This window comes from Macaca fascicularis, chromosome 1, assembly GCF_037993035.2.
Source record: "Macaca fascicularis isolate 582-1 chromosome 1, T2T-MFA8v1.1".
Taxonomy (NCBI): Eukaryota; Metazoa; Chordata; class Mammalia; order Primates; family Cercopithecidae; genus Macaca; species Macaca fascicularis.
In genome coordinates this window covers 101959148-101973296 of record NC_088375.1, presented here as the reverse complement: position 1 = coordinate 101973296, position 14149 = coordinate 101959148, and the positions used below count along the sequence as shown (strand labels likewise).

Below are 14149 nucleotides of genomic sequence, written 5' to 3'. Positions count from 1 at the left end.
AGAGACAGTGTAATGGAAAGAACTCAAGTCAAAGCAAAGGAAACACCCCAAACAGCTGGTCAGTATGAGGGACTATGCTGAGGAGTCATGAGGTATTAAGCCAACAGAATGGAAATAAGGGGAAAACACACAAGCACAAAGGGTTTCAAATGGAAGAGGAAAACTGAGCCTGGGAGAAGGCAGCAGCTTGAGCTAATTAGAACAACTGTGGCCTTGGGTTTAGTGGGAAAGGGTCCAATAAAGTGACCAGTCCTGCTTGGAAAATGCCAGTGTACCTCCAGTCTTCTAAAGTCACTTGGGAACGGGCATGATGGCTCACGCCTGTAATCCCAACACTTTGGGAGGCCAAGGCGAATCACTTGAGGCCAGGAGTTTGAGACCAGCCTGGCCACCAAGGCAAAACCCTGTCTCTACAAAAAAAATTAGACAGGCATGATGGCATATGCTTGTAATCTTAGCTACTCAGAAGGCTGAGGCACAAGAATCACTTGAACCCAGGAGGTGGAGGTTTCAAAGAGCCAAGATCGTGCTACTGCACTACAGCCTGGGTGACACAGGGAGACTCTGTCAAAAAAAAAAAAAAAAAGTAAAGTCACTTGGCATTAGAATTCTTCTGAAATTGTATTAAGGTCCCCTGAATGCTACAGGGAGAAAAATCAAGAAGGAAAAGGTACTGAATTTTTTTTCAAGTTGCAGAAAAGGAAAGATACCTGAGTATGGAAGAAAAACAAATGGATTTGACTATCAAGTTATTTTTTGTGTGATTTTAGTGAGAGTTGTTTCAGAAATGAATGAGAAAAATGAGTAAGTGGCCAGAAAATGGCAATAGCTTGTAGCAGAAATTTAGCTGTCAAGGGAAGAACAGAGATAGGACAAAACATCTTGCAAGGCTGTGTAGTAGCAGAAAAAAGTTATTTTAAAAACGGAGGAGACAGGTGCATTTGTGTGCGCAGGAGAGAGAAAGACACAGAGAGAGGCTGAAGGCCAAGAGTCAACAAAAAGTTCACACAGAATGAGGCTAAAAAAAGATCAGATTAGGATTCTAGAGGTATTAAGAAAACATGTGCTCTGGAGAAAAGGTAAAATTAACTTTAAGGAAGAAAAACACCCCCCGCAACAGGGCAGAAGAGGTGGGAAGATAGGAAAAATAATAATATATCAAGTATAACAAATAAATTTTATATCCAAGATTTTTCTATAAAACAGAGAAGCACCAGGCTATCCAGTAATATATGGTTTTTCCAGGAGGCTATGCATTAAGTAAAGTATAATTATTGACTCTTTCTCCTAAATTAGTGAATTATTCTTTGGACAAGGAAAAAATATGAAGGACATAGAAGTTCAAGAGCAATCATTCAGGCTCAGAGCGTTTAAGATAAAATGGTTAAAAATACAAAAGAAAAGGAAAACAGGTGAGGCCATGTTTACCTCACTAGATTTCTAGATCAGGATGACATTTTAGGCACAGCTTTGAATTTCACTCACTCACACACACACAAACACACACACCCTTCCCCATGCAGTGTCTTGTTTCATTTTGTTTCCTGCTTTATTACAAAAAAATTCAAATTTAAATCTGACAGAATAAGATAAATTATATACCCATCACTTAGGTGCAATAAATGTTAACATTTTGCCTTAACTGCAAAATTACATGTATGTGTCCCTGTATAAATTTATTAATGAAGCATGTGAAACCGGGTTAGATATCATGATATTTAACCACTAACTACATCAGCATACATCTCCTAAACTAAGAAAAATCTCTTATACAGCCTCAATACCTTTATCATACCCAGAAACATTATCAAAAATACCTGATATCCCCCAACATCCAGGCCATACTCAAATTTCCCAAAATGAACAACAAACACATCTGTAGTTAGCTTTTTCAAACTAGAATCCAATCAAGGCTTATGCACTGCATTTAGTTGTTTTACATCTTTTGCTAATTTTAAACCAGAATAAAACAAAGCACAGACTGTGCTTTTGTATCCCCATGACATGGGCATGTTAAAGAGTCTCAAACAACAGCTTTATAAAATTACCACATTCCTGATTTGTTGTATCTCATAGCATTGTTTAACACATACCTGTGTCTCCTGTACTCCTTATGTATTGGGAATCTGAACAAACGTCTTGATCACACACAGATAAAACATTTGAGGTAAGGGTGCTTCAAAGGCAGTGCTGTTACTTCATGATGCATTACCTCAGGAGGCACACAATGTCAAGCTGTCCACTATCAGTGAGGCGTAGTTTCATGATGACAGTTTTATTTTAAAGGGTACTTCACCCATTATAAAGAGCAAATATATGTAGGGTGGTAATGAGGCGTCATCCAAATATTCTATTTCCTAAAAAGTTTTTACCTAACGGTTCCAAACTTCATTGATAATTCTTTCCTGAACCAACTATTTCAGGATATCAAAATGGTGACTTGTACTGGTATTATTCCTTCTACATTTATTTGCTGAGAATCTTCTGCAATGCTCACAGAGCGCGTCCTTTAAAACGCAATACAGTTGTTATTTGGGCTGTTCACCGATATTCTGGTGTTTGGGGTTTTTTCCCCCCTTCTGCATACATAACGGGTGTATTAATCAGTTTTTGCATCGGTAACAAACAATCCAGAATCTTAGTTGCATATAATGACACAGATCTCTTGCTCACAGCTCTGTGATTTGGCTGAGGCCCAGCTGTGGCTCTGGTGTGCTTTGCTCCAGTCCCTCGTTTGGCATTACATATCTCTCACACCAGAACTCCAAATAAAGAAGCAATGGCTCCTGAGGATCTGTTCCTCTTTTACTGGATGGTTTGAGCGCCAAAGAGTAAAAGCATGAGACGCCTTCCTAAGTGAGGATGACATGAATCAGAACGCTTGTAACCCCAGGAGAGACACTCAGTGAAAGTGAAAAATACACTTCAGTTTTGAGCCACTAAGATTTTGAGGTTGTTTGTTACTGCAGCATAACCTAGCTATCCTGACAAATACAAACAGGGAGCAGCTTAATTATTTCCTTTTAATTACTAATTTTCAGAGTAAGGAGTTGGTGTACTGATAACCTCTACTGTGGCAAATAATCTTACATTTTATCTTTCCCTTTTTCCTTTTTTTGAATGTCATTTTGGACTTGGACATTTTTATTAATATGATCAATCACAAACATTATTTTTTTGATGCTCATATTGTCCCAAACTCAGTCAGTGACAGCCCCTTCAAGCTGTATCCTTTTGTCAAGACCCCAATTGTTCTCTCGAAACTCCCTGATACAATAAGAGATCTTAAAATCACTGTAAATATTCTCTGTCTGAAACCTAGAATCTGCCAGTTCTATAAGGAGCCCTAGTTCTTTTTAGAGAATGGTATTTTAGAAAACAATACCTGAATGTCAGGTGTGCTCAATACTACCGGATCATAATGGTTTCTAAGTTCTTTCATTGGACAGAGTGGATAAAGCATTTATTTTCATTCTCTCCCCCACCCTATGTGTGCGTGTGTGTGTATGTGTGTGTGTTCCACTCTCTGTCTTTCTCTGTTTCCCTATCCCTCTCTCTTTCTTTTTCTCTACACGTGCACACTCACACATACAGAGAGAGAGAGACTTATAGAATATATGCAGATAAATTAGAGATACATTATACAGATCAATTATATTGCATATAATACATGATAAACATTATATAGATTATGTGTAGCATTATGTTATACACAATCTTATGTTCATACTAATATTTACAACTTAGATTTGATTTTATAGAGTTATTCCCCCTCCTAATTTCTTTGTTTCTGTATTTGTTTCTTTTCTCACACATTGGAAACACTGGATCCTGATGTTATTAACCTCTTTATTTATTTGATTTATTCTAGAACATCCATAAAATAATTTCAAAATTATAATATCAAGAATTAAAACTATTGGGTTAAGTTTAAGATTTCCTTGAGTACTTTTCATCCTGAAAAATTGTGCCACCAAAAGTTGTATAGTAAAAGATCCACTGAATATAATTCCTTTTATTGTACAGTCATGCTATGTATTAGATATGCAATTCAGTCAATTTTTTAGCTTTTAATTAGGAAGACAAGACGTGCAATTTTTCTTACACAAGCATCCTAGGGCAGCTTGTTCTCTTGCCCTTCTGTGATTGCCTGTGTCATTATCACAGCTATTGTTCTGTCTTTGCTCCTAAACTGTCCTCTCAGGCCACAGAGCTGGCTGTCAAAAATGTTAAGCACTAAGTATTCTTATTCCAATTGATGAAAATCCTTCATCATTATAACCCTTGAACCAGATCTAGGAGATTGGATTAGCATGTGTAAAACTGCCATTGAGGGGAAAGCACTCAATTGCAAGGAAGATAAAAATCAATGGAGAAATGGAGAAGGAGAAGGAATTACAGTTCCACAGAAAAGGCTAGAGCCCAGCTGTGACTGTTGGAAGGAAAGGCTGGTTATGGACATCCAGCGCTGTAAATACATTCTAGAGAAGGCTGAAGGAGTCAGAAGGCATGATCAACTGTGTTCCAGTCAAACAGAAGCTCAAACAGAAGGAAATGCATTTACCCCACAACAGACAAACAACACTAGCAACAACTGATTCTTATTTAGCAATTACTCTTGCAATAATTTACTTCTATTAGGTCATTTAATCCCTTTGATAAATGTATGCGGTAAGTCCTATGATTGTTCCTATTTTACCAGTGAAGAAACTGAGGTAGAGAGAAATATTTAACTTAACCAACCTCCTAAAGATTGTAAGTGGCAGAGCCAAGATTCAAACCCAGAGATTCTCAGCCAGAATCCAGCACATCATAGCAAGATCTTTCCCCAAGAGCAAGATATTCAGCTGTGGAAAGCTAAAGAATTATTCAAGACAAATGAGTTCTCTATTGCCTGCATAAACTGGCGATGGGAAGCATTGAGGGAGCCCTCAAAAACCATGTTTTCAATTCCATTTAAGCCACTTAATCCCTAGGTAACTGTAGAGTAATTTTTATTTAGAAGCCATCATCTTACCCAATACTACTGCTCAAATAACACACTGTGACAATCGTTTTAGGTACAAACACTACTTGATCATATTATGAGTGTATCTGTGAACACAATTTATATAAAAGTATAAATGGGAAAATTATAAGATCTCAGAGTCCAGTTTGATGTGCTTTTGTAAGCATTGTTTTTCTAAATTTTTGGTTTTTTTTTTTTACTTATTTTGTGTGTGTAATTTTGATCTCCTTCAATACCTGCACTCTCAGTTTTCTCTCCTAAGTATCTATACCTAGGCTCCCAGCACACAGCTTAGTTTCGGGTAAAAACCGCTCTGAGAGCATCCTGTGCCAATGTTATAGATCAGGTAATGACTGCAGGGTGCTCCACTCCAATGAAAAGCTGACATTTCAAGGGCACTCTGCCAACTGGAAAGTCAGAAATAAACAAGAAACTGATCCTATGGATGCAATGTGGTGAGAAAGTATCCTTTCTCTTGGCTCTCAATTTAAAATATTGTCACTGAAACTCAAAGCCTTTACTGTTTATACCTTTTTCCACTTCCAGCACAGGAGTTTAAGCCCTGTGAACATCTGTCCTTGATTTCTACCCAGCTTCTTGGTTATTCCCATGCACTCAAATCAAACAGAAAAATAAAATAAATTAATGAAATAATCATTACTCCTCTGTTCTCTTGCTCTTTGTTGATTTCATTATTCATTTGAAGATATGATTGTAGAGAAAGCAGAAAGAATCTGGGGAAAGAAGGTAAAGAGTAAAGGGTACAGATCAAGAAAAAAGGCCAGGAGATCTCAATTTGCAGAACACAGAGTCATCTCAGGAGAAAGTTTAGTAATATCAGTAGTTGCATTAATCTCAGTGACACTAGTTGCTATATCAACCAAAAATCCCAATGGCTTAACACTAAAAAAAGAATGTTTTGCTCACATTCCAGTCGGATGTAAGTGCTCCTGGTTTGGTGGCTCTCTTCCAAGCAGTGACTCAGACACAGTTTCCATCATTTCTCTGGCCATCTATCTTCAAGATTTGTTTGCCAATATTGCCACTGGCATCAATATCCAGTAAGCTGACAAGAAAAAGAGAGCGGAGAAAGAGCATCTGCTTTTTAACCACCCCGGCCTATAAAAGATGCGTCACAGCCACGCCCATGCCATTGGCTTCCATTCCCAACTAGAAGCAAGTAAATCTGAAAGCAGTGGCCCCTGGATGGGAAGCATGACTTGCTGGTGTAAAGTTAGCTCTCCAGACCACAATTGCTCTAGGAGGATTACTCGGGACACAGTCCTAGGAGCCATTTGTTCAGAAAAACAATGGCACTGAGAAGGAATGCAAAGGAACAAAGATCAAAGGCTGCCATCTATCAAAGTCCTCAGTTCTTGGCAGAACAAACCAGCCTGAGACAAAATTGTGAAGTCACCTGCAGAAGGCCTTTCCTCTCTTCTTTATGCCTTGCTCCTCTCAGGTGTTCTCTTGATAGGCATTTACTGTTTTCATGGTGACCCCAAGTTCTTTGGGCCACCCTATTTAGTGGCAATTCTGACCAATTCTCTCCAGACATTGCTAGGTGACTGGTTAGTCAAGAGTTTAGATGTCTACAGTTGTGTTGAGCCCTGTCTTTGATAACATTTGCATCTTAATGTTCCTAAATCAATTAAGCTGAGGCTATAAAAACTTTGGTCTCCATGAAAATGATTTATTCATTTCATCATGGTCTAATTCAGGAGAAATATGACAGGCAGAGAATCCTTTGGAAATCCCTCAAGTCACTCAAGGCTCCTATTATGCAGGAGTAAAGTCAACCCACAAATGAAACACTAAAACTAATAAAATCTCTGTCATTATCATAGTTATTTATAGCTGACAAGCCCTTTAATATTTACATACGAATAAAAACACCATTATAAAAAAAATACTCTCTGCATTTCCCTGATGAGAAAACTGAGACTTGGATAATCTAAATTGCTTTCCTAAAGTCACAAGACCACAAGGAGTAGGCTAAAGGCTGAAGCCAAGAGACCTTAACTCGTAATTCAGTGCTTTGTCATAATTCTGAGGGAAGTTGGCCCTTTCTTGTGATATCCAATATTTCTAAGGTATTTAGAAGTCTGTATCTTTCAAATTACTTCAAGCTAAAAGTATCCTGTCATTCTCTTTTCCAACTTCGTCGTATATCTGAGATTCATTTCCTTGTTTTCTCTATTACCTCAGTCTGTGTTCAGATGTTCTTCTTTCTTCATCTGTAAATGTTTTCTGATAGTTAAGTATCTGGGAAAAAAGATTCATAGTTTGGCAAAAGTTAGATGGCTGATATTAGTGCATTTGCTTCACAATCCACAGAAAGCTGCCCAGATTTATTGCTGTACATCCTTTCCACCCACCCACCAATCCTCGCCAACCTGCAACAAGCGGTGTTTCACACTTTCCATTCTTTTTAAATCACAACAGCTAACTGAACAAGTGCTAAACCACAGTGTTGGAAGGTAGCAGGAAAGCAAGTAAAGGCCTACGACCTGCCATGTAAAGTCAAAAGAAGACTGTAGTTATAAACAAGATATGACTAGATTTTTCTCTCAAATACCCATGCAAATTCACTCTATTACACAGCAGGGCTGGGGTATATTTGCCACTAAGTATGCTAAGGAGAAAATCTACCTCATTTACTCCATTTTCCCAGATTCTCTATTTTGCTCAAGACACTGTTCCATTCTCATTCCATATCTGTCTCTTTCTCACACCCCTAACTCCTTTCAATTACTCCCTCATAATCTCTGTCCTTCCTTTCATTTCTGTCTTCTAGAAATTCTTACCTAATTATTAATGCATGTTCCTAATATTTCTGCTCATTGCTTCCTCTCAAAACTTACCATATTACATCTCTCTTTTTTTTAAAATGATATTTTGTCATAGTAAAACTGAGAATGAGCTTCTAGAGTTTGCTTGGCAGACTACAAGCAAAATTCAGCCTGCAATGCAGTTTGATATGGACTCCAAGCTGAAACTACTTTTTACATTCTCAAAGAATTGTAAATAAAAACAAATAGTAATATTCGACAGTGACGGAAAGACGCAGAACACCCAAAATATTGCTCTCTGGTCCTTTATGGAAAAAGTGTCCTAGCCCCTGTTCTAGACTATGTAAAACCTCTGGTCTCTCATCTATTCCCATCCTTTGTAATCTTTACTATTCTTTGGAATGCTCTCCCCAGTTTATTTACTAAAGTAGAGGACACAGTGTTATAGGGCAGCCAGATGCAAACAGGAACTGAAACACAAGGCTTCTAATATTTTTCTTCATGTGGCATGACAATTATTAGAAGAGTTAAAAATCTTTTATTTCAATTTTCTGTTTTGAGAGTAACGTATTTTTGGTTACAGAGAAAAACCCCTGAGATCACAGCCTTGACCTTCTCAATGTTTCAGAGGTCCATTGGAGAACCACCAGCACACTTCTCTCCCCAGCCCAGGAGAGCAGGAGGAAAGCAGGTGAGATGGTGATGACATAGGAGGCAGCAAGAAGGTTATGCAGGAGAAAAGTCTGAATAATTTATCTTCCAGGTGCATCTTAGGTGGCGGCAACAGATCTTTCCAAACCACATCAAGCTAGAAACTGATTTTGTTATTTTTCCCACATTCGATTGATGCCTCCTCTCTGCTTTTGACTCCCCTGTTAGCAGGCTGAGGTGCAACTGGAGAGGTAAAGTGTCTGGGAGGCAGCGATAGCGGTGTCCCCAGGGAACAGGCTATTGGCGTGCTGGTTGTGCTGCCAAGCCTGACTGCTTCTCTGAGACAAGTATCAGAGCCAGAGTATGTTGTAAGTTGGTAACAGCATATTCTGGGAAAGCCTCCACTAAAAATCGTGACCATTATGAGAGGAAATATGCTCCCAGTCGGCAAAACAGTATGAAAGTAAAATAACAGATAAGCAACAATACACTGGAACATGCTTTATAGCAAAGACCTACCTAATAGTAGGCACATATCAGCTGTAGAACAAGCTAAATTCACATGCTTAGCCAGAGGCTGTGAGCTTAGATTTAGGAGATAAATATAAAAACAGTAATACCATCAAGGGAACGACTCTTGCAGGCCCACACCATTGCTCCCTACTAGAATGTAAGTCCATATAGTGATTTTCATTTTTTAATAAACATTTATTGAGCCTATGTGAACTGTTATATTTTAATCTAAAGCTGAGACAGGGTAAGTCACTTGTTAAGAGCCACAGGGTTATAAATGACAATACAAAGAATTAGAGGGCCAGGGAAAGCCAGAGAGAGAAAGAGAACAGATGAATTTAGACAGATGTGGCTTTGACTGTCAAATCTGCTTCTTAGAAGCTATGAAATTTTGCGCAAGTTACTCACTTCTCTGAGCCTTAGTTTTCCCATTTCTAATGTGGGAACAATATCTACTTTTCATGGACTTTGTGAGGATTAGAAGCTGTTTTTCTAATGTGAATGGTTCATGGCTGACCCTTTAGAGAAAAGAGGACAGAGAGAGGAAGGTGTGTAAGTAGAAAGTAAGTAGGAAATGCAGGGTAAGGTTGGCCTGCGTGTCAAGGCACCAGAATTTCAGGTAGGGTTACATCCAGATTCCCATGACCTTTGTGGACAAGAGATTAGAAGCATGCAGTTCTTACAGTCAGTCCTGCTGTGACTATAAGAATTCATGGCTACAAAAAACACTTCCATTCTAGGGCCAGGAATTCTGAGCAAAACATTTGCAAGTCAGCCTACTCCAATCTATTGCTTGATGGCCATTCTAGACCCTCAAAAACTGTGTGCAAAGGAATGTTCTTTCATTTCTGCCTCTAACTTGAATCTCTTGTTTTCTGACATTCTCAGCTTTTCAAAAGCCTTCAGAACACATTCGTGTGATGAGAGCTATTTCCTTTCTGAGAATGGGAGTCAGGGAAGGAAGAAAGGAAACAAAGAGGAAAATGTCAAGACTAAACTGCCACTGGCCTGGGAGTCTCCACCCATTTCCTGCACTGTGTCCACTGCTATAGGTAGCTACCAGGTAATATCTCTTCCTCCAGTTTGCAAAGTCTCTGGTGTTATCAGTTATAAACATGTAACCTAAAATTGATAGAATTACTTTGGAAAGCAAGAAAGCATACCCTGGTGAAACTGAAGAGGAATATAAACTATGACTCAGCAATCCAATCCCGCGTGTATAATCTGAAATTGCTTGCTCTAGGAGATATGAAATTATTCCAACAGCATTGTTTATAATAGACAAAAAACCTGGGAAAAAAAGCCTGTATGTCCATCAAAGTCAGAATGCATTAATAAATTGTGTTATACTCACACCATGGAGCATTATACTGAAAGGACACAAAGATAGATGTGTACCCGCCCCCCACCCGCTACACCCTTGTTCTGCTCTCTAATCTTTGCACATACCAGAGATTTCGTAAGTTCTGTGAGTACCTGGTTTTCTGCACGTACCAGAGATTTTGTTTTGCACATACCGGAGATTTTGTAAGTTCTGAGGCAAGGTCACAAGACGTGTTTAAGTAAGATAAACTCTTGCTGCCATAAACCTGCTCTCCCGCCTCAAAGTTTGAACCAAAATATCAGAAATGGCAGGAACCAATCATAGTTAGCCAAATCGCCTTGTTCAAACACTAGCCAATCATATATCTGATTTGTATAATAACTCTATGCCCACTTTTCTTAGACTATATAACGTTGTTCGGAGCTGAGTGGGGGAGCTCTCCTGCCCGTCTCGTTTCACGAGCGAGGGAGAGTTCCAGGTTCGAACCTGTAATAAAGATCCTTGCTGCTTAGCTTTGACTCTGGACTCTGGTGGTCTTCTTCGGGGAATAAACGGTCTGGGCATAACAATACATTAATGAAAATAAGCTTGTATATTTAAGAACATGGATAAACCTCAAAACACAATGGTAAAGGGGCCAAAAACAACTCATATAAGAATATGTTTCCACTTATATAAAGTTTAAAAAGCAAAACAAAGTAATATATTATTTGGGGATAGCTATATGTGAAATTAAACTATAAACAAGACAGGGGATGATTGGTTACCCATCCCTAGGGACTGAGAAAGAATGCAATTGATGAGGTTCACCCGAGAGTCTTCAAAGAACTGGTGATGTTCTCATTTTAAGCTGACTGGTAGGATTCTGAGTGCTTATTTTATTATTGTAATTATACTTTCTAAATGGTTCATATACATTCCATATACCCTAGGGTATGTATAATTTATTTCACAACAAAAAATTAATGTAACCCAAATGTGCATGGGGCCCCTAGGGTCACCTCTGCTCCCACTCCACACTATCTTGAGTCAAGTAACAGATCAGTGTCAGCCCTGACTAGTGTTATGGTCTGAATGTCTGTGTCCCCCCAAAATTCATATGTTGAAATCCTAACCTCAATGCAATGGGGTGGAGCCATTGGGAGGCAAAGTCTCTGGTATCATCAGTAATGAAAATACAATCTAAAATGGATAGTATCACTTTGGGATGCAAGAAAGAATACCTTGGTGAAGCTGATCAGAAATGGTAATCTATGACACGGCAAAACCATTCCCTGTTGGGATCCTTAATGGGATCCCTAATGGGATTTCATAAGTGCTCTTATGAAAGAGAGACAAGGAAGTTTGTTTCTTGTTTCCACCACATGAGGACACAGCCATCTATGAGTCAGCAAGTGGGCTCTCACCACACACTGTATCTGCCTTGACCTTGGACTTCCCAAGGCTGGATTTCTCATAGACTCCAGAACTGTAAGAAATACATTTCTGTTGTTTATAAACCACCAGGTCTGTAGCACTTTGTTGTGGCAGCCCTTTGCCTGGAGTATTCATCTCCCTACTTCTCATGTCACCAACTGAAAGTGGCTTCTTTTTCATCTTAACCAAAGTTAGTCTGCCCATCAGTCTCTGCTGCAATCTCTTATCTGTTCCCTTCGTAACAAACTCATTACAAACCACAACAACTTTGTTTACTTGTTTCTGTTTCTTTTCTTTTTGTCAGTCTCTCCTACTAGAACACACTCCTCTGGAGAGTCAGGACTTCGTATGTCTTGTTTATTGCAACCTCGCCATCTCTCAGCACAGTGCCTAGTATAAAATAGTGGCCAGATATGGTGATAGGAGTGTGATAATAAAAAATGTATCATGAACCCACAATAAAATAATGACTTTGTTATAAATTGTCATCTTATGTGCCAAGGCCTACACACACACACACACACACACACACACAGAGTCACCCCGAGCTCTGCCATTTTTCTGCATGACTCTGGGTCCACATGGGTGGCCTGTCCAGAATCCTGTCTTCTCTTTTCTTTGAGTTTTCTATATCCATTAAACTTCTTTTGGTCTTTACTGCAACCACTAATCCAGGTTATTTTTTGTGTTTAAAGTAATAAAATTAAATATTCTATACTTGGAAAATGGCCTAGTATCGTTACAGCGAGTTCACTCAATTACTCCCACTCTTTTGACTGCTTTTGACCGACCCAATAGTCCTCTGTCCGACTTCAATTTCATGCCCACCTAACTTCACCTCTGTGGCCTTCCATTGAAAGCCACTTGCCAGTATCCTAACCCCCTCTGCCTTTGTCCTTCCTTCTCTCCCACACCCCCTCTTCCCAGGCTCTAGACACTTGAACTCTCAGCTTCCTCAGTGTTTGCACCTGGGCTGCTAATCACTGCTAGAGAAAATCATAAAACTACAAATTCATGATAATAAACTTCATCTGGTTCTCCACACTGCTCCACAAACTACATTTTCTAGTCAGCTCACTCTTCAGATTTCAATAATGATACTTCAGGATTTCTTCACTCCCCTTATATGTTTGATCCCTCTACATTGGGGCACATTCTCAGAAAATTACCCATATTCTTACCTCATAGAAATTATCGAGTCCACTTGTCAGAAACTCATCCAATCTCCTAACTGCAGTGGGCTGAATAGTGGACCTCAAAAAGACATGCCCAGGTTTTAACATTTAAAACCTGTCAATGTGACCTCATTTGTAAAAAGCATCTTGCAGATGTAATTAATGTAAGGATCTTGAGATGAAATCATTGTTGATTTAGGGTGGGCCTGGAATCCAATGGCAGGCATTCTTACAGAGAAATGCAGAGAGAGATCTGAGACACAGAAAAGATGGCCAGGTAAAGACAGAGGCAGAGTTTGGAAGTATGCAGCCCCAAGATGAGAAACCTGTTCAGAGGAGTGAAAATCTGCTTACACCTTGACCTTGATTTTGGACTTCAGAACTCTAAAACATTGACAGAATAAATCTCTGTTATTTCTGAGGCACCCAGTTTGGGGAAATTTGTTATGGCATCTCCAGGAAATTCACGATGCTAACTAAGCTGACACCTGCATTTGTACCTGCTCCATCTGCCTTCTCTTCAGTTACTGTAGCAAGGGTGGATAGTTCCTATTTAAGTCTTCAGCTAGGCTGTGGACCCCACAATAAAACATTGTGGTTAATGGTGCAAGTCTCAAGCTAGATTGCTTGAGTGTTGATCCTGTCTCCTCCACTTACTACGTGATGCTGGTTACTCACAGTACCATTCTATGCCTCAGTTTCCTTATCTCAAAAAAACAGGATAAAAATAAAAAGTACCTCTCTAGGAGAGGCTGTGTAGGAATTAAATGGAATCATGCTCTCAGAACTGTTACTGAGTAAGAAGGGAAGAACTTTTATTACTATTATCATCTCTGGCTGCCTCCTCAAGGACTAAACTATCTATTGATTATTCCTCTCTCTCGTTCCTTCAACCTTTTTTTATGAGATAACTTCCATGAGCATTTAAACATTCATGACCGTTCCCTATCCAACAAACAAAAACAAACAAACATCACCACTCCCTAAACCACACTCCTCCCTCCAGCTCCCATCCCACCCACTAACTCCATTTCACAACAAATGTTTTAATTATATACACTCCTTGCTTCTCCTTCCTCACTTCTCACTCACTGGGGAACCCACTAAAATCTACTTCTATCACTCCACTGAAACTTCCCTTGACAACCCATGTATTACCAAATCCTAAAGGAAACATCAGCCCTTATCAGCAACATTTGACAGTGTGGCTCATACACTCTTTTTTAAAAGCTTCTTTTCATTGATTCTGGCCCCAGCCCTCCTAGTTTTC

General features: G+C 39.2%; 1 protein-coding gene across 10 annotated transcripts in view; it reads right to left on the bottom strand.

The window, feature by feature from the left end:
* Window positions 1-14149, bottom strand: part of AIM2 (absent in melanoma 2) — a 130830-nt gene that overhangs the window by 58227 nt on the left and 58454 nt on the right. For 6 of the 10 annotated variants that reach the window (XM_074039850.1, XM_015455099.3, XM_045399520.2 and 3 more), the window contains exons 2-3: window positions 7212-7273; window positions 5936-6074 (exon numbers count right to left, since the gene is read on the bottom strand). The exons of 1 other annotated variant lie outside the window; for it this stretch is intronic. The gene's annotated coding sequence lies outside the window, so the exon portion shown is untranslated. The remainder of the gene's footprint in view (window positions 1-5935; window positions 6075-7211; window positions 7274-14149) is intronic. 3 more of the 10 variants (XR_012434865.1, XM_065543995.1, XM_065543999.1) reach the window with 1 other exon arrangement.